Source organism: Trachypithecus francoisi, unplaced genomic scaffold (assembly GCF_009764315.1).
Source record: "Trachypithecus francoisi isolate TF-2019V2 unplaced genomic scaffold, Tfra_2.0 Lachesis_group20, whole genome shotgun sequence".
In the NCBI taxonomy this organism is placed as follows: domain Eukaryota; kingdom Metazoa; phylum Chordata; class Mammalia; order Primates; family Cercopithecidae; genus Trachypithecus; species Trachypithecus francoisi.
In genome coordinates, this window is record NW_022681466.1 from 25987030 (window position 1) to 26006767 (window position 19738).

The following is a 19738-nucleotide window of genomic DNA, read 5'->3' on the forward strand; positions in this document are numbered from 1 at the left end:
GAAAATCTAGAAGAAATGGATAAATTCCTGGACACACCCTCCGAAGACTAAATCAGGAAGAAGTTGAATCTCTGAATAGACCAGTAACAGGCTCTGAAATTGAGGAAATAATTAATAGCCTACCAATAAAAAAAAGTCCAGGGCCAGAGGGATTCACAGCCAAATTCTACCAGACACACAAAGAGGAGCTGGTACCATTCCTTCTGAAACAATTCCAATTAATAGAAAAAGAAGGAATCCTCGCTAACTCATTTTATGAGGCCAGTATCATCCTGATACCAAAACCTGGCAGAGACACAGCAAAAAAAGAGAATTTTAGATCAGTATCCCTGATGAACATTGATGTGAAAATCCTCAATAAAATACTGTCAAACAGAATCCAACAGTACATCAAAAAGCTTATCTACCATGACCAAGTTGGCTTCATCCCTGGGATGCAAGGCTGGTTCAATATATGTAAATCAATAAATGTAATCCATCACATAAACAGAACCAATGACAAACATTACGTGATTATCTCAATAGATGCAGAAAAGGCCTTCGTCAAAATTCAACAACCCTTCACGCTAAAAACTCTCAATAAACTAGGTATTGATGGAACATATCTCAAAATAATAAGAGCTATTTATGACAAACCCACAGCCAATATCATACTGAATGGGCAAAAACTGGAAGCATTCTCTTTGAAAACTGGCACAAGACAGGGATGACTTCTCTTACTCCTCCTATTCAACATAGTGTTGGAAGTTCTGGCCAAGGCAATCAAGCAAGAGAAATAAAGGATATTCAAATAGGAAAAGAGGAAGTTAAATTGTCCCTGTTTGCAGATGACATGATTGTATATTTAGAAAACCCCATCATCTCAGCCCAAAATCTCCTTAAGCTGATAGGCAACTTCAGAAAGTCTCAGGATACATAATCAATGTGCAAAAATCACAAGCATTCCTATACACCAATAACAGACAAACAGAGAGCCAAATCATGAATGAACTTCCATTCACAATTGCTTCAAAGAGAATAAAATACCTAGGAATCCAACTTACAAGGGATGTAAAGGACCTCTTCAAGGAGAACTGCAAACCACTGCTCAACGAAATAAAAGAGGACACAAACAAATGGAAGAACAATCAATGTTCATGGATAGGAAGAATCAGTATTGTGAAAATGGCCATACTGCCCAAGGTAATTTATAGATTCAATGCCATCCCCATCAAGCTACCAATGATTTTCTTCTCAGAATTGGAAAAAAGTACTTTAAAGTTCATATGGAACCAAAAAAGAGCCCGCATAGCCAAGGCTATCCTAAGCAAAAAGAATAAAGCTGGAGGCATCACGCTACCTGACTTCAAACTATACTACAAAGCTACAGTAACCAAAACAGCATGGTACTGGTACCAAAACAGAGAGAGAGAGACCAATGGAACAGAACAGAAATAACACCACACATGTACAACCATCTGATCTTTGACAAACCTGACAAAAACAAGAAATGATGAAAGGATTCCCTATTTAATAAATGGTTCTGAGAAAACTGGCTAGCCATATGTAGAAAGCTGAAACTGGATCCCTTCCTTACACCTTATACAAAAATTAATTCAAGATGGATTAAAGACTTAAATGTTAGACCTAAAACCATAAAAACCCTAGAAGAAAACCTAGGCAATACCATTCAGGACATAGGCATGGGCAAGGACTTATGACTAAAACACCAAAAGCAATGGCAACAAAAGCCAAAATAGACAAATGGGATCTAATTAAAGAGCTTCTGCACTGCAAAAGAAACTACTATTAGAGTGAACAGGCAATCTACAGAATGGGAGAAAGTTTTTGCAATCTACCCATCTGACAAAGGGCTAATATCCAGAATCTACAAATAACTTAAATTTACTAGAAAAAAAAAAAAACCATCAAGAAGTGGGCAAAGGATATGAATAGACACTTAACAAAAGAAGACATTTATGCAGCCAACAGACTCATTAAAAAATGCTCATCAACACTGGTCATGAGATAAATGCAAATCAAAACTACAATGAGATACACCAGTTAGAATGGCAATCATTAAAAAGTCAGGAAACAACAGATGCCAGAGAGGATGTGGAGAAATAGGAACGCTTTTACACTGTTGGTGGGAGTGTAAACTAGTTCAACCATTGTGGAAGACAGTGTGGCAATTCCTCAAGGATCTAGAACTAGAAATACCATTTGACCCAGAGATCCCATTACTGGGCATATACCCCAAGGATTATAAATCGTGCTACTATAAAGACTCATGCACACTAATGTTTATTGTAGCACTATTCAGAATAGCAAAAACTTGGAACCAACCCAAATGTCCATCAATGACAGACTGGATTAAGAAAATGTGTCATGGCTGGGGGTGGTGGCTCATGCCTGTAATCCCAGCACTTTGGGAGGCCAAGGCGGGCGGATCTTGAGGTCAGGAGATGGATACCATCCTGCCTAACACAGGGAAACCCCGTCTCTACTAAAAAATACAAAAAATTAGCTGGGCACAGTGGCAGGCGCCTATAGTCCCAGCTACTCGGGAGGTGAGGCAAGAGAATGGTGTGAACCCGGGAGGTGGAGTTTGCAGTGAGAAGACATTGCACCACTGCACTCCAGCCTGGTGACAGAGCAAGACTCTGTCTCAAAAAAAAAAAAAAAAGAAAATGTGGCACATATATACCATGGAATACTATGCAGCCATAAAAAAGGATGAGTTCATGTCCTTTGCAGGGACATGGATGAAGCTGGAAACCATCATTTTGAGCAAACTATCACAAGAACAGAAAACCAAACACCACATGTTCTCACTCATAGGTGGGAGTTGAACAATGAGAACACTTGGACACAGGGCGGGGAACATCACATATGGGGGCTAGTCGTGGGGTTGGGGGTAGAGGGAGGGATAGCATTAGGAGAAATACCTAATGTAAATGACGAGTTAATGGGTGCAGCAAACCAACATGGCACATGTATACCTATGTAACCTGCACGCTGTGCACATGTGCCCTAGAACTTAAACTATAATAAAATAAAATAAATAAATAAACATGTTTATTTGATCTTCTGTTCTTTCTAGTTTAGTCTTCATTTCTGAAATGCTTTTTCTCTCAATTCTTTCCTGAGTTCTGTCACTTCACTTCTAAGTTTTTCTAATTCTGATTTATAATGTTCTTTTATGTCTTGTAGTTTAAAAAATGTGTTTGAGCTTGATTTGAAACAATAATGGTTTTATTCTGTTTTTTGGATATGTCTTTATGGTGTGCAGTTTCTCCTAAACATGGGCCCCAGTCCTAGAAGGAAGTCCTCGGTCCTACTCCTTAGAGGCAGACATTTGGAATCCCTTTCGCCCTTTCTTCTGATAGCGGCTTCCATATCTCCAGATAATATGTTAATACTACTTTTTCATGGTGTATCATCTTTAGACATTTTATGTTTACTTCCTTCTGTAACATTTAAATGAGAATTTATCTCTATTGCACTAGTCTCCCTTCCCCTAATCAGTCCTCCCAATATAGTAATTTTATTATGTTTAGTTGTTTCTGTTATTATGACTAAGTGAATATTATTAACTAGAAATGGAAATGGTATATTTTGATTACAATTAATTTATTTTGTGCCTTCCTTTATCATATCTTCAGTTTGTTTTTGTGTTTTCCTCCAGCTGTGCCATTAGATCAGGCACTGATCTGTTTTCCTGAATCTTCCTTCTGCTCCCATCTGGACTCTGGGATTCTCTTTGACTGTTCTCTTGGTGGTTGGCTTCTGTCTCCTGGCTCCCGCATTCTCCATTTTCTTGGTTTATTCCCTTGCTTTTTCCTAGCATTTTCCCAAATAACTTTCTAAAATAGGATGTATTGGAGGCAAATTTTCTTAGAACTTGAAAATAACTACTTGAATCTGAAAATCAAATCCCTTAGAATTCTGAAGCATTGTTCTTCTGGTAGACAGTATTACTGTTACAAAATCTGATACTATTCTGATTCTATTTACTTTCAAAGCAATTTTTAAATTTTCTGCCTTTGGTAGCTTTTAGAATCCATTCTTTATTCTTGGTACTGCAGGATTTTACGTAATGTCTCTTGGTTTGTTTCTTTTTGCATCCCTTGTTCTAGGTTCTCAGTGGAACTTGCTATCTGTAAACATCAGCTCTGGGAATTAACTTGAACTGTTTCATCAGTAATTCTACCTTCCTTAGTTTCTCTATTTCTCTCTCTATAACAGAACTCCTAAGTCAATAGATTTTGGACCTCTTGAATTAAAATATCTCTTATTTTTTCCTCCCATATCTTCTGTCTCTGTGTTTTGTTCTGCTTTCTGACTTTTATCTTCTGACTTTTTGTTAAATTTTCATAGTTTAGCAGATACTTTAAAATTTCTTGAACTCTTGTTTTTTAACTTTATTCTTCAAAAAGTCTTCTTATTTTATGGGTGCAATATCTTTACTCTCTTTCAAGAAGATAGTGATAGATTTTTAGGTTAGAATGTTACTTTTTCTTATTTATCTTTTTTTATGTTGGAGTTTTTTTCCCCTGTGTTTCTCAAGTAACCTGGTGATTCTTGGCTAGTCCTTTTGATTACAGGAGTGGGGCATAGTGAAGCCAATTGGAACTCTGAGTGGGAAGGAGGTACTGCCTGATTGGCAGGCTTTGCTTTGGGTGAATGGGGAAGATACTGTTGCTATGCTGGAGGAGAAGGCCAGAATGAGATGGTCTTTCTCCCTGGGATAGCCTGATTTTGTTGTTGTTGTTGTTGAGGCAGAGTCTCACTCTGTTACTCAGGCTGGAGTGCAGCGGTGCGATCTCAGCTCATTGCAACCTCCACCTCCCAGGTTCAAGAGATTCTTCTGCCTCACCCTCCCAAGTAGCCAGGATTACAGGCATGAGCCACCATGCTCGGATAATATTTTTATTTTTAGTAGAGACGGGGTTTCACCATGTTGGCCAGGCTGGTTTCAAACTCCTGGCCTCAAGAGATCCACCTGCCTCGGCCTCCCAAAATGCTGGGATTAGAGGCGTGAGCTACCGCGACCATCCTGATATTTTTTTCAGAAGAGATACTTCCAGTCTTTGCCATAGTGGGTATGGGGAAATGCCTGCCTGCTCATCAGTGTTCTGCGAAGCTGGGGGATGGGGTTTAGTGATGGTGAAGGGACAGGTGAGGGGTGTACTCTTCCTAAAAATCTCTCAATTAATCTCTCTGTTTTCAACCCTGCATTTCACTCCTGTGCTTCTCTGAGTGTGGAGTCTCTGAACTGTGCATTCTGTGAGGGCAAATTGGCTTTCTTGTTGTCTGTAGTCCCCCTCAGAGCACACTTTGCTAGGGCTTGCTTGCTCTGCTCCACCAGCGATCGCTCTGCCACTGGCTGCCTGATATCTACAATTTTGCAGAAATCTCTATTCACAATAAGGCCTTTACCCCCATTTTCTTTTTTGTGGGCATATATTGTGTTTTATTCCTTTACTATAAATTTAGTGAAATCTAAAATGAGAGGGAATAAATATATTTGTTCAGTCTACCATCAGAAGCTAGAAACTTCTGATATTCCATTTTAATAAATTTGTATCACAGGTTATTTGCTGGAGGACTGGGCAAGGATATTTCTAATTGTCTCTGGCATGTATAAAAATATATTTAATGTATGTCTTTGTGGACATACTAACCAGAAAGAGACTATTCTTATTTAGTTGGGTTCTCTTTAGTAGAGTAGGTGCTGGGAAGTTGCATTAAGCAGAAATCTGATTTACATTTTGCTAGACACTGAAATGAATGCAATGAAATAGGTTTACTGCATTTGATTGTGCATTGGGTTTGCCTTATTACCTCAATATTTCTAGGTAGTGACAAAACAAAGATTTAGGGTGTCTGAGAGTCTTTGGAACATCAGGACTGGGTTGGTTTTCATGACTGGAGCCAGGCTCTGGCTCAGAATTCGTTTCTTGTTTCTAGGCTTTCCTTCTTTGCTTCCTTACTGCTCCCACTGCATCTTGTACCCACTAAACTTTGTCTCTTGTGGTCTGGAGCAACATCTAGTTCATCTTTGTGTCTACCACATTAAACACAGCGCCTAGCACTAAATAGCCAGTTAGTGGACAAATGACTACTTTATATGATAAGGTTTACAATTTGTATTTTTTTATATATATCTGTTTCTTCCTATAAAAATATCAGTGTCTCGAGAGTAGGGATATGGTCTTATTCGTTTTTGAAACTCTCTTGCCAAGTATTCATTAATAAGACTAAGTGAGAACAGAACATCCAAGACCTTAACAAGGGACCATCCTTTTTGTGTTTCCTGATGTTTTAAGAGACAAAAATGCTTACTCAGCCGTAGCTTCTAAGACTAAGAGAAGAGATTAAACAAAGCTAAATTTACTCAAAGCAGAACATATCTGTGCAAGTATTCAGGTCTGTCTCCAGCATCCCAGTCAGAACAGCAGTACCTCCCTCCATAGTCTGATACAGATTTCAGACTTGCATCCCCCTAGGACAATATCACTTGCACCATTGGAAAAATGCATTCTTGCTTTCTCTAGCAGCTGATTAAATTTTAGTTCCCTATGATGTATGGAACTTGCTTGAGGACTGGTGGAGTCCCTAGACTATAGACTTCATTCTGAAATCCTTCCAACTCCCAAAGAACCCGTCATACAACTCACGAATCATGCACAATCCCAGGTACCACTACCATATGACTACAGGTCCAACTACCACCTCTTGAAAGCCAGAGTGGACCTACCTCTCTTGAGGCCGGCCTTGTAGCCAATCTAGTTGGCTTCTGTGTGTTCCATAGCCTTACCATGTTCCTTGGACCTTGCAATATTGATGATGGTACACAAAATACTTTAGTGAGCACTTATCAGTGTGCCAGATGCTGTGCTAAATGTGCTTCAAACAACATTTCATTGAACTCCCACTACTCAGTGATTTCATTTCTATTGCAGATGAAGCCTCTGAGAAGTTAGGCAATTTTTCTCAGTGTCACAGTACACGTAAGTAGAAAAGCCAGGACTCAAACTCAGGCTTGTTAGAAGTGTCCAAAATTCATGTTCCTAATGACTTGTAGCATAAGAGTTCCCAGAAGCAAGCTCTTTGTATGCAGGAAGGAATGTGCTTGGAAGGAATGATCAACACCTATGGAAAGAATGAGGTGGAAGCAGGATGGGACAGATGAAGAAGCTGAGCACTGGTGAAGTCCCAATAAAAGCCCCAGCCAGCCCCCAGGGAACTCTGAAGCTGGGACGACCCTTTAGAATCATCCTAAGTTGTGATATAGAAACTGGAAAGAGGAGAACCATACAAAATAATTAAGAAACAATCCTATGCCATCACTCCAGGGAAGCTTGTTAGTTTCTTCACTTACTTGCCTACTCATTCATTGATTCATTTGTTCATTCATTCAGTGTGCCAGATTAGGTGCTGGATTCTGGGGGACAGGGTACAAAGTGAAGTTTACAGTCAACACAAAGATGATGAACACATAAGCTAGTGGAACACAGTCTTACGGGTGCTCAGATAGAGGTATGCACAGGGTTCCATGAGACAATGGACGTGGGGATGCACTGAAAGCAAGTGGGAGGGGCCAGGATGTTGTTGCCTCCTCAGAGGTGACTGGGCTTTCCTAGGGCAGGGGGAAGAAGGGCATTCTGCGCCCAGGGGAAAGACTGAGCCTTTTTAGTTTTCTCCAGATGGGGTTGTCTTTTTTTTTTTTTTTTGAGACGGAATCTTGCTCTATTGCCCAGGCTGGAGCACAGTGGCACCATCTTGGCTCACTGCAACCTCTGCTTCCGGGTTCAAGCAATTGTCCTGACTCAGCCTCCTGAGTAGCTGGGATTACAGGCATGCACCACTGTGCCTGGCTAATTTTTGTATTTTTAGTAGAAATGGGGTTTCACCATGTTGGCCAGGCTGGTCTCAAACTCCTGACCTTGTGATCCACCTGCCTCAGCCTCCAAAGTGCTGGGATTACAGGCATGAGCTACTGTGCCCAGCCTCAGATGCGGTTGTCTTAGTTAGTTTGGGCTCCTGTAACAATCAAGACAGCTTGGCTTGTAAACAACAGACATTGACTTCTTATAGTTCTCGAGGCTGGAAGTCAGATCAGGGCCACAACAATCTTGTGGTTAGGGCCCTCTTCTGGGTTGCAGGCTGCTGACTTCTTATCCTCACACGGCAGAGCTAGAGAGCTCTCTGGGGTCTCTTTTATAAGGCACTAATCCCATTCATGACAGCTCCACCCTCATGACCTAATTACTTCCAAAGGTCCCACCTCCATTATCCCCTTAGGGGTTAGGATTTCAACGTATGAATTTTTGGGAAACACAAGCATTTAGTCCATGACAGGGGCCAAGGGAGTGAGGTGGGATCAGAAACTAAGGTCCCCAGATGTGTGTGTGTCGTAGGGAGGGTGGTGGGTAAGGAACTCATCAATGCAGTTTCCACCCACACCCTGTTTATCCAGGCCCTTTGATTCTCCCCAAGAGAGAGGAGACCAGCGAGGAGACCAGCATTGGGCAGAACAGAGAAGAGAGGTGGTGAATTATTACCCATTAAGCTCCAGAGCCACAGGAGCAGGTATAAAGGAGGAAGATTTGGGAAGAAGGTATGATCAGCAGAAAGCAGATTTTCCTCCTCCCCTTCTGCTGGTGCAGATGAAGATGTGGTGGGCAAGGGGGATGGACATAAGAGAAGCTGTAGGTAGGGAGTGCTGGCTAGGAAAAAATGGATGGTGGGGAAAACATACTAGTTAACTCTTCAAAATTTATCCCAGTACAGAGAAGTGCAGGTGTATGGACAGGAGATAAAAACAGCAGATGAATCTCAGGGGCCAGGGACAGAGTCAGGGTGGTGGGAGCCTGACACCAAAGGGTTGTGTCTCTGCTGGGGTCTGTGGACCTCAGGCCGGTGTTGGGTCCAGGAGGGTCTGGACCAAGGTGGGGCTGAGGGGGCGAAGGGTGAGAGCACAGGCCTGCAGGAGGGTAAAGAGTTTACCCATGGAGAAGAGGACATAGTGGAATCTACAAAAGGTCCTATCAGCTACCCCATGCTTGCTTCTAGGAACAAGAACACGTGGTCAGAGGCACAAGGGAGTAATTGTCAGGTACCCAAGTCACTTGCAGAGGCCTTTCTGAATGGTGGGTTCTGAGGTGGCTGTAGCCAGGTGTGGCGTCTCCACGCTTGGCCTTGCATGGAGACCCCAGGAAGCGAAGCTACAAGGGCAAAGCAGAAGGATCGGGTTGTAGGCAGTGACTGTGTCCCCCCAAAATTCATATTGATGTCCTAACCCCTAGTACCTTGGAATGTGAATGTATTTGGAGATAGGGCCTCTAAAAAGGTCATTAAGATAAAATGAGGTCATATGGTAGGTCCTAACCAACATGACTGGTGTGTTTACAAGAGGAGATTAGGACACAGAAAACACACAGGCGGAGAGATGATCATGTGGACACACAGCAAGCCAAAGAGAGAGGCCACCAAAGAAACCAGCTCTCAGAGTTCTAGCCTCCCAATCTGTGAGAAAATAAATTCTGTTGTTTAAGCCACCCAGCCTGTGGTACTTTGTTATGGCAGACCTGGCCAACTGTGAACAATGGCCATTTGATTTCTTCTCTAAGTAGATTCCAGGCATGCTGTCATTGCTTTGCAGATGCTTACTGGGCACTTGCTGGGTCCTACACCCAGCTGGCTGCTAGGGATAGTGAGGGGCATGAGGCACTCTCTGCCCTTGCAGAGCTCACTGGAGGAACAAACCTGTGTAGAGGAAGGTTTGATGGACCTTCCTGGAAGAAGTACTCATAGGAAAACCCAAAAGCTCAACAGATGCTGTCTCCTTGGTTAACATTAGGAGCTATGATCTCCATCTTCCCATGGTGTTAGAGGTTCAGATACTGAGGATTAGAGAGGCAAGTTCAGCATCAAAAGGCAGGAAGAGGCAGAAATCTGGACACTGATTCTTAATGCTAAAGCTGTGTCATCTCTAGTGCATCTCATCAGCTCTTCTCGATGGCACCAGTCAGCTTTAGCATAATGGCCAGCTGGAATAGATGTCCTTGGGCATTCTTAAGATCTGAGACTCTGATGGTTAATCTTAGGGTATCAGCTTGACTGGGATGAGGAATGGCTCAATGGCTGGTGGAGTCCATCATTCCTGGGTGTGTCTGTGAGAGTGTTTTCAGAGGAGATTCACATGTGAGCCAGTGGGCTGAGAGGGAGACCCTTTCTCAGTGAGTGGGCACAATCAGCTCAAGGCCAGGCTGGGACAAACAGGCAGAAGAAGGAGGATTCTCTCTCCCCGCTTTCTGGAGCGGGATGCCTTTTCTCCTTGGGCATGAGACTACAGGGTCTTTGGCTTTTGGATTCTAGGACTTGTTCCAACGGCCTCCCGGGGCCCTCAGGCCTTCAGTCTCTAACAGGGGTCTGTGTTGTTGGCCTCCCAGATTCTGAGGCTTCTGGACTTGGGCTGAGGCATGCTACGGGCTTCTCTGATTCTCCAGCTTGCGGATGGCCTATCATGGGACTTCTCTGCCTCTGTAATCACATGGGCCAATGCCCCCTAATACATTTCTTTTCATATATCCTACTGGTTCTGTCTGCCTGGGGAACCTTGACTAATACAGATATGGAGCATTTGAAATGAGAGGATTTCTGTTCCTGTTCCTCAAGAAGCAGTAGGTCAGAGCATGCCTCTTTAAAATAACTTCTGGAGAGTTTCACAGTTAGAAAGAATCAGCTTCAGGTGATCTTGAAGATCCTACTTGGATTCCACTCTCCAGTTCTCAGGAAACTCAGGCTTCTTTATTTCTTCTAGGATTTCCTTTCATGCGGGGGAGAGATGCTCCCCCACCGCTACCCAGCTGATGCGACACAGTGAGTCTGGTGGAGGATGCTCTGACCTGTGGTGCTTGTGACCGGTAAACCTTGGGGCACTTGAGGGAGGGGGAGGAGAGGGTGGCAGCTCGATAAGAAAGATGAGACGCATATAATTGCCACTGATATTTGCAGCCACTGTAAATCCCCCAAAGAGACCCTGCATCTCTAATGGGACGCTTTCACAGGGAGATGGGATCCAGCTCAATGAATCAATTGTGGCTTCATTAGTTTCTCCCTGATATTTAATGGTAGTTAAAACCCAGCCCTCCAGGACCAGGCTTAGGCCACCCACACCAAGAGGAAAAGTGTCAGCCTGGGAGGGCTCAAGTCAACAAGGGACGGGGCTGGTTTTCTGCCTGTTAAGAGCAAATCTGTTCTCATGCTTCATTACTTAATCAGTTGCTACAAGGGAAGATTAGATACAAAGATAGAGAAATAAACAGAAAACACTGGTAGTAAGACACTTAGAAAGTAGGGGAAAAACAGAGCTGGCATTTACGGAGCACTCAGATCCCTCCTGAGCTCGAACGTTCTGGATTCTTCCTGAATTTTTTTTTTTTTTTTTTTTTTTTAGATGGAGTCTCGCTGTGTCACCCAGGCTGGAGTGCAGTGGCGCGATCTCCGCTCACTGCAAGCTCCGCCTCCCGGGTTCCCGCCATTCTTCCGCCTCAGCATCTGAGTAGCTGGGACTACAGGCGCCTGCCACCACGCCCGGCTAGTTTTTTGTATTTTTAGTAGAGACGGGGTTTCACCATGTTAGCCAGGATGGTCTTGATTTCCTGACCTCGTGATCCACCCGCCTCGGCCTCCCAAAGTGCTGGGGTTACAGGCTTGAGCCACCGCGCCCGGCCTCTTCCTGAATGTTTGTCTGCTATACATGTCACCTCATTTAATCTTCACCAAAGGCCTCCGATTATTCATTTTATTTATTTATGTATTTATTTATTTGAGACAGGGTCTTGCTGTCACCTAGGCTGGAGTGCAGTGGTGTGATCTTGGCTCGCTGCAACCTCTGCCTCTCAGATTCAAGTGATTTTCCTGTCTCAGCCTCCTGAGTAGCTGGGACTACAGGCATGTGTCACCGTGCCGGCTAATTTTTTGTATTTTTTTTTTTAGCAGAGACAGGGTTTTACCATGTTGGCCAAGCTGGTCTCAAACTCCTGACCTCAGGTGATCTGTCCATCTTGGCCTCCCAAAGTGTTGGGATTACAGGTGTGAACCACTGCACCCAGCCTATTTTACTATTTTTATTTTTATTCATTTTGAGACAGGGTCTGGTTCTGCCATCTAGGCTGGAGTACAGTGGCACAATCTTGGCTCACTGCAGCCTCTGCCTCCTGGGCTCAGACAATCCTCCCACCTCAGCCTCCAGACCTCTGCTCACTGCAGCCTTCACTTCCTGGACTCAAGTGATCCTCCCACCTCAGGCACCGAAGTAGCTGGGACTACAAGTGCACACCACCATGCCCAGCTAGTTAAATTTCTTTTTTTTTTTTGTAGAGCCAATGTCTCACTATATTGTCCAGGCTGGTCTTGAACTCCTGGGCTCAAGTGGTCCTCCAGCCTTGGCCTTCTTGGCTGCAGTGAGCTGAGATTGCATCACTGCACTCCAGCCTGGGCAACAAAGCCAGACCCTGTCTCAAAAAAATAAAAATAAAATAAAATGAGTAATCACAGGCCCTTGGTGAAGATTAAATGAGGGCACAGGCATGAGCCATCGTACCCAACCTTTTAACATTTTTAATAGTTAAAAAAATCAAAAGAATAATAATATTTCATGACACATGAAAACTGATATTCAAATTGTGGTTTTAGTAAATAGAGTTTTTAATAAACTTTATTATATAAAGTAATAAAGTTTTATTGGAACACAGATCTGCTCATTTACTTATGGATTATCTCTGGCTGCTTTTGCCCTACCATGACGGAGTTGAATAGTTTTGACAGAGACATTGTGGACAGCAATGCTTGAAAATATGTACTGACTGAACTTTTACAGAAAAAGCTCACTAACCCCATTCAAACTGATTCCCAGTCATCCTAAATGACAGGAAGAGATGGACTGAGTTCAGACATGGATGCACACTTTATTGATAACCAACTTTGTTAGACATAATTAAACACTCACAATTTCAGTAACATCAAACACTGTTCCATCACCAGCCAGGAATGGTCCCATGAGGGTTTTAGGATTTATAAGCATCATTAAATATTGCAGTAGAGACTTCTCAGCTACTTCAATGATTTGCCTTGAAGATACTTAATATTTTCAAGTAAATGCCAGGGTTGGAGTTTTGAATGTAACTGGAAGAGTCTGCTAATTTATTTGTCCCTTGATTATCGTGTGCATGTGATTACTACAAAAAAAAAAGTTTATACTTTCCCCAAAGTTGCTCGGCTCAGGGTTTGTGTCTAATTTATCAGTGGTGGTGGTATACATCATGTTTGCCCCTTTCAGGTAAAAGGGAAGCAAAGGAAGAAAGACGAAAAGAAGACAACCACGTAGGCTGTTAACCAGGTCACTGGTTTTATTGTCACATGCTTTTAAAAGAACATGCATGAGTGAGCTGTCTCACTTTCCAATCCAAGAATGTTTGATTTCACTGTGATGAAAAATTCTGTGACCTGGCAGGGAAACACCCCAAGAAGGGCAGAAGGGGAAAATTCTTTCTCTTTTCCAATATGGCTTTCTTTGATTCAAGAAAGGCCTCCTGTCCTCCACATCTCTGTCCTGCTCATGACCCCAGAAGATCTCACATTGACTGCATTTGTCCTATGCCTTCTTCAAGCTTCACCTCTTCTGGGAGCCTGCTGGGTGGACTCCTTCTGGCTAAATCTTCCTCCTCACTGTTGCCTTTTTATCTTATGCAAGCACCTGCCTTATCTAAAGGTACATGCCTTATCATAGAACACTTGCCTGTTTACGTAGCTATTTTCCCATGACTATGGACTTTTTAAGAGGTGCTGTGTTATTTATTTATTTATTATTTTGTTTTGTTTTGTTTTGTTTTTGAGACGGAGTCTCGCTCTGTCACCCAGGCTGGAGTGCAGTGGCGCTATCTTGGCTCACTGCAAGCTCCGCCTCCCGGGTTTACGCCATTCTCCTGCCTCAGCCTCCCGAGTAGCTGGGACTACAGGTGCCCGCCACCTCGCCCGGCTAGTTTTTTGTATTTTTTAGTGGAGACGGGGTTTCACCGTGTTAGCCAGGATGGTCTCGATCTCCTGACCTCGTGATCTGTCCGTCTCGGCCTCCCAAAGTGCTGGGATTACAGGCTTGAGCCACCGCGCCCGGTCTATTATTTTGTTTTGAGACAGAGTCTCAGTCTTGTTGCCCAGGTTGGAGTGCAATGGCGTGATCTTGGCTCACTGCAACCTCTGCCTCCCAGGTTCAAGCGATTCTCCTGCCTCAGCCTGCCAAGTAGCTGGGATTACAGGAGCCCACCACCATGCCCAGCTAATTTTTTTTGTATTTTTAGTAGAGACGGGGTTTCACTATGTTGGCCAGGCTGGTCTCAAACTCCTGACCTCAGGTGATCAACCCGCCTCAGCCTCCCAAAGTGCTGGGATTACAGGCGTGAGCCACCTTGCCTGGCCGCTGTGTTATTTTTTTTACTTCTGTACCTTCAGCACCCCAAACAGTGCCCAATACAAAGTCGTTCTACACTAAATGTTTATTGATTGAATAATGAATAGGGTTGGGGGCACTGGCAAGGAGGGTGCCCACTGGGCTGAAATTCTGGGGCCTGAATGCATCACTCTCTTCGCCTGTGGATGAGAAAGAAGAGGGACAGTACCCATCAGGCCACTAGGGCAGCCTTCTGCAGACCAAAAGACCCCTTTGAATGGAGGGCAGAGGAAACAGGTCTAGAGAAAGTGAATGTGAAGATTCAGGCTTTAGAATGAGCCTTGCAGACCTGCTGGCAGTGATGAGAATTACTTGTGTACAGCACCATGTGGGTTCCCATGACCGCATTTAGATCTCATCATGACCCTGTTGGGTGGATGTTATTTTCTGCTTTACAGGGGAGAGAGACCAAACTCATGATGGGCTGTGTCTAACATCACTTACTTAAACAGTTAAATGGTGACTCAAGCTTGGTCTTTTTTCTAGAACCCGGTGAGCTTTCCTTCAGGAGGAAATCTACCTCTCTTTATGATGGCGACTTCACAGAAAAATTCTAACCCCTTTTATTCCTGCTTTCTGGTAATCTTCAACCATCTAGGTCACTATCATGTTCTTATGCATTAACTGTTCTCCCTCAAAACGAAAGAAAACCCTAAACTGATGCACTGGTTTCTGTCCCAGGGCTTTTCATTACTATCTTCCTAGTGTTTTAGTCCTAGAAGACTGCCCTTCAGGGTGGTGGAAGGAGCTAGATGGGGGACAGGGTTTTGACCTTAGAGCATGCAGGATTTAAAGCAGGAGGGCCAAATTCAGTCATGGTGCACCAGATGCACGACTGAGATGGGGGCTGTGGGAAATGTATGTGACGCTGTTGAAAATTAGAATAGAATGGATACCAAGAGCCAGGTCACAGACCAGCCAAAGGATCTGTGACAATGGCTGCAAGAGGGACTGTGGGTCAGGGTGGACTCTTGGGAGGGTAAGTTCAAGTTCACTTCTACACCAGTGCAGGAACCATGCCTGTTTTTCTTTTTTTTTTTTTAATTATACTTTAAGTTCTAGGGTACATGTGCACAACGTGCAGGTTTGTTACATATGTATACATGTGCCATGTTGGTGTGATGCACCCATTAGCTTGTCATTTACATTAGGTATATCTCCTAATGCTATCCCTCTCCCCTCCCCCCTCCCCACAATAGGACCCGATGTGTGATGATCCCCTTCCTGTGTCCAAGTGTTCTCATTGTTCAATTCCCACCTATGAGTGAGAACATGCGGTATTTGGTTTTCTGTTCTTGCGATAGTTTGCTTGTTTTCTTTTTTTTTTTTTTCTTAAACCACTGAATTTGGAGTGGGGCCTGGCGTCTTCTGGGATGGAGAGGATGCGGAATTCACTGTGACCAGGGTTTAGAGCACAGCCAGGGGAACCATGACAGCCTTCACATGGAACCATTTAATGGCTTGGGTGGGTTTGTATGAGAGATTATGAAGCCTGGGCCTTAGTAAGTTACGGACATAGGGGAAGGGTCCAAGACCAGCGCTCCCTTTGTGTGGCTCATGGTGTTGGGCACTGTTCAGAACCCAGAGCACACTATGGGTGATAAATTCAATGAATGGCATCCCCAGCCATCCCATCAGGCAGCCTCAAAACCAAGAGTCCATCTTGGTGCCTCCACCTTTCACCCTCCGGTCATTGAATCTGTCAGTGATACTGCGGTGATAGCTCTGAACTCTGTCCATTATTCTTTACCTTGTAACTGCCACCCTAGTCCAAGCCAGCATCACTTTTCTTCTGGAGTTCTGTAACATTCTCCCGTCTGTTCTCCTCACGTGCCCTGGAGCCTGCACTGTCTCCACTCCCAGCCTGCATCCAGGGATCTTTTATTATTGATTGATTGATTTTAGATTCAGGGAGGTACATATGCTTGTTTGTTACATGTGCATATTGCATACTGGTAGGGATTGGGCTTCTAGTGTATCTATTACCCAAATAGTGAACACCGTACCCTGTAGGGAAATTACCCCCCGCCTCTCCCCACTATAAAAATGCAAATCTGATCATATCTGGAACTCCCCTTCCACCCCATTCCTTTTTTTTTTTTTTTTTTTTTTTTTGAGATGGGGTCTCACTGTTTCCCGGGCTGGAGTGAAGTGGTGTGATCATAACTCACTGCAGCTTTGACCTACTGGACTCAATCCATCCTTCTGCCTCAGCGTCCCGAGCAGCTGGGATTACAGGCATGCACCACCATGCCTAGCTCTATTGTGCCTTAGACCACATCTCAAGTTTTCTTTTCTTTTTTTTTTTTTTTTTAGACAGAGTCTTGCTCTGTCACCCAGGCTGGAGTGCAGTGGCACCATCTCGGCTCACTGCAACATCTGCCTCCGGGGTTCAAGAGGTTCTCCTGTTTCAGCCTCCCAAGTAGCTGGGATTACAGGTGCCCACTACCACACTGGCTAATTTTTGTATTTTTAGTAAAGACGGGGGTTTCACCATGTTGGCCAGGCTGGTCTTGAACTCCTGGCCTCAGGTGATCTGCTCACCTCCGCCTCCCAAAGTGCTGAGATTACAGGCGTGAGTCACTGCACCCAGCCAGAAGCGTTATTTTCTTAAACCAGGTCAGGTCTTTCTGTTATTTGCTCTCAGAGTATCATGTACTGTTCCTTCCATACTCTTATCATGTTTTTTAGAGATACTGGGTTTTTTTTTTTTTTTGCATGTGACATATTAATTCATTTCCCCTCCACTAGACACTAAATTCTATGAGAAGGACCGTGCTTATTTTTGCTCATCCATGACCATGATTCCCAAGCAACCGATACTTGGTAGGCGTTGAATAAATAAATAAATAAATAGATAAGTACATTTCAGTGAATGAAGGAAGGAATGCATAAATGGATGGATGATGAGAGTAACGACGCATGGCAGTCTGCTGTGCAGGGATCAAAGGGAACACAGGACGAGACAGGGCACTAGGCTGCGACCTCTTGCCTCCTGGAAGAGCATGGAGACTCATTTTTGAAACATTTCCTTAAAACATGTTTTATTGGCCAGATACAGCGGCTCACACCTGCAATCCCAGTACTTTGGGAGGCCGAGGCAGGTGGATCACTTGTCGTTAGGAGTTTGAGACCAGCATGGCCAACAGGGTGAAACCCCATCTCTACTAAAAATACAAAAATTAGCTGGGCATGGTGGTGCATGCCTGTAACCCCAGCTGCTCGGGAGGTTGAGGCAGGAGAATCGCTTGAACCTGGGAGGCGGAGGAAGTTGCAGTGAGCTGAGATCGCGCCATTGCACTCCAGCCTGGGCAACAGGGTGAGACTCTGTCTCAAAACAAACAAAGAAGTAAACCCATGTTTTATTATTCTAAGAGGCTTCCCTAAATGGATGTAGCTGTAGCAAACTAAAACTGGAATTACATAATGTAATCTGACCCCCCAAAAAGCAAATCTGTTTAGGCAAAAATAAACAAACTAGAGGTTATAATGTAACATAAGTGAATCTTTTAGAACTAAGAGGAAGGGAGAGTGGAATAGGAAAGGTGAATACATAGGATGGGCCTGTAGAGTCTCATGTGACTTCTTTTGGCTACTTGGTGCTTGAATGATTTTAGCTCTGAGCCAAAGGCATTTGCTTCAGCGCGCTGCTCTCTCCAGAAACCAACTTTCCTCCACTTGTGCACCTGCAGGGTGAGGTGTATCAGGACTGTTGGGTTGACCCCACTTTACAGATGGGACCACTGAAGCTGCATGAACACAATAACTGGGCCAGAGGCAACAAATACACTTTCTCCTTCGCCCAAGCCCCTCCTTCATCCAGTGCACACACACAGCTCCATAAATCAAAATGATTCCTACTGTCACCAGAATCCACCCTTACTCACTGTAGCAGGCTGAGACAAACACTGATTCCCCCAAACCCACTCTATGCTGGTGCCCAAACAGCCAGTCTAGCTCCCAGTCTGTCTCTTTTACCTCCCTGGGTCAGTGCTCCTGGAGTGGGTTGGGGAGGGGTGGGGCAGTGGAGGTGGAGGGCTGGGGAAAAGGGCGGAGTTGTGTCAATGAGTACTGATGGTGTGGTGGAAAGCTCCCAGGCTTTGGAGTCAGGTATTCCTAGGTTCAGATCACAGCTCATCTGGTAGCAATTTATTAAACCTTTCTGAGCCTTTGCATTCTCATCTGTGAAAGGAGGATGGTAGGATCTACCTTGCAGGATCGCCGTAAGGATTGAATGTGGAAGGCAGCCAGCACAGACACTATGCATGCAGTTGGGACCCCTTAGTGTTTGCTCATTTTTCTTTTTATGCCTCTCCCTTCGGAAGTAGCATGGTACAGAAGATGGATGTGCATTTTGCAGCCAGGCTGACCTGGGTGAGATCCTGGCTTGACCGTGGACTAGCTGTGTGGTGTTGCACAAGTGGCTTAACCTCTCAGAGCCTTTCTTTCTTCATCTATAAACTGGGGATAGTAGATGGGGGAGGGTCTGCCTTGCAAGTTGAGCCTTACACAAGAAAATGTGCGCTCAGTGCTTGGTGCAGGGTCTGGGAGTTAATTCATTACATGTAAATTTCCTTTTCATGTTCTTCTGTGGATTGATGGAGTGATTCATAGTTATTTGCCCATCTAGGGGTGATTGAATCTTACAAAACATACACACAAACAAACAAATACACACGCGGAGGGAGATGTGAGCCCAGGAGTAGCCCTGCAGAATATTAACGAAGACATCTGCTTTCACAGCCTGTGTACACAAAGGGCCGTTGTGGATCCTGCTTGCGTTGGTATGCCGGTGGTGCACCAGAACCACAGCTTCGTACAAGGCAGAGCCTCTGCCTCTGATGGACTCTGCTCTGTCTGGCCCATGCAGCTTCCAAGACATCCTGGATGACAAAACTCCCCCTCTGTTATTTCGGGAAGTGTAGTTCCTTTCATTTCACTTATAAAAATGGCCATTAAAAGAGAACCAAAACCTCACATTCTAAGCTAACCCTTGAGGCTGTTTGTCTACATTTGTCCACAGATGGAGCAGAAACATTCCTCCTAGAGTTGTTCTTAGCACCAAGGTTTTTTGGAAACCTAGCAAGAGCTGAGTGTTTGTGAAGAGACGGGTGCTTTGCTCTGACATTGCTCGTTCTCTGAAAGCTCCCAATGCATCTATGTTTCATCAGCTTTGTGTGAAATGTGGAGAGCGGGAAGAGGGTTTCTACGAAACTTCTGCCTACCTCAAACTGTATTTAA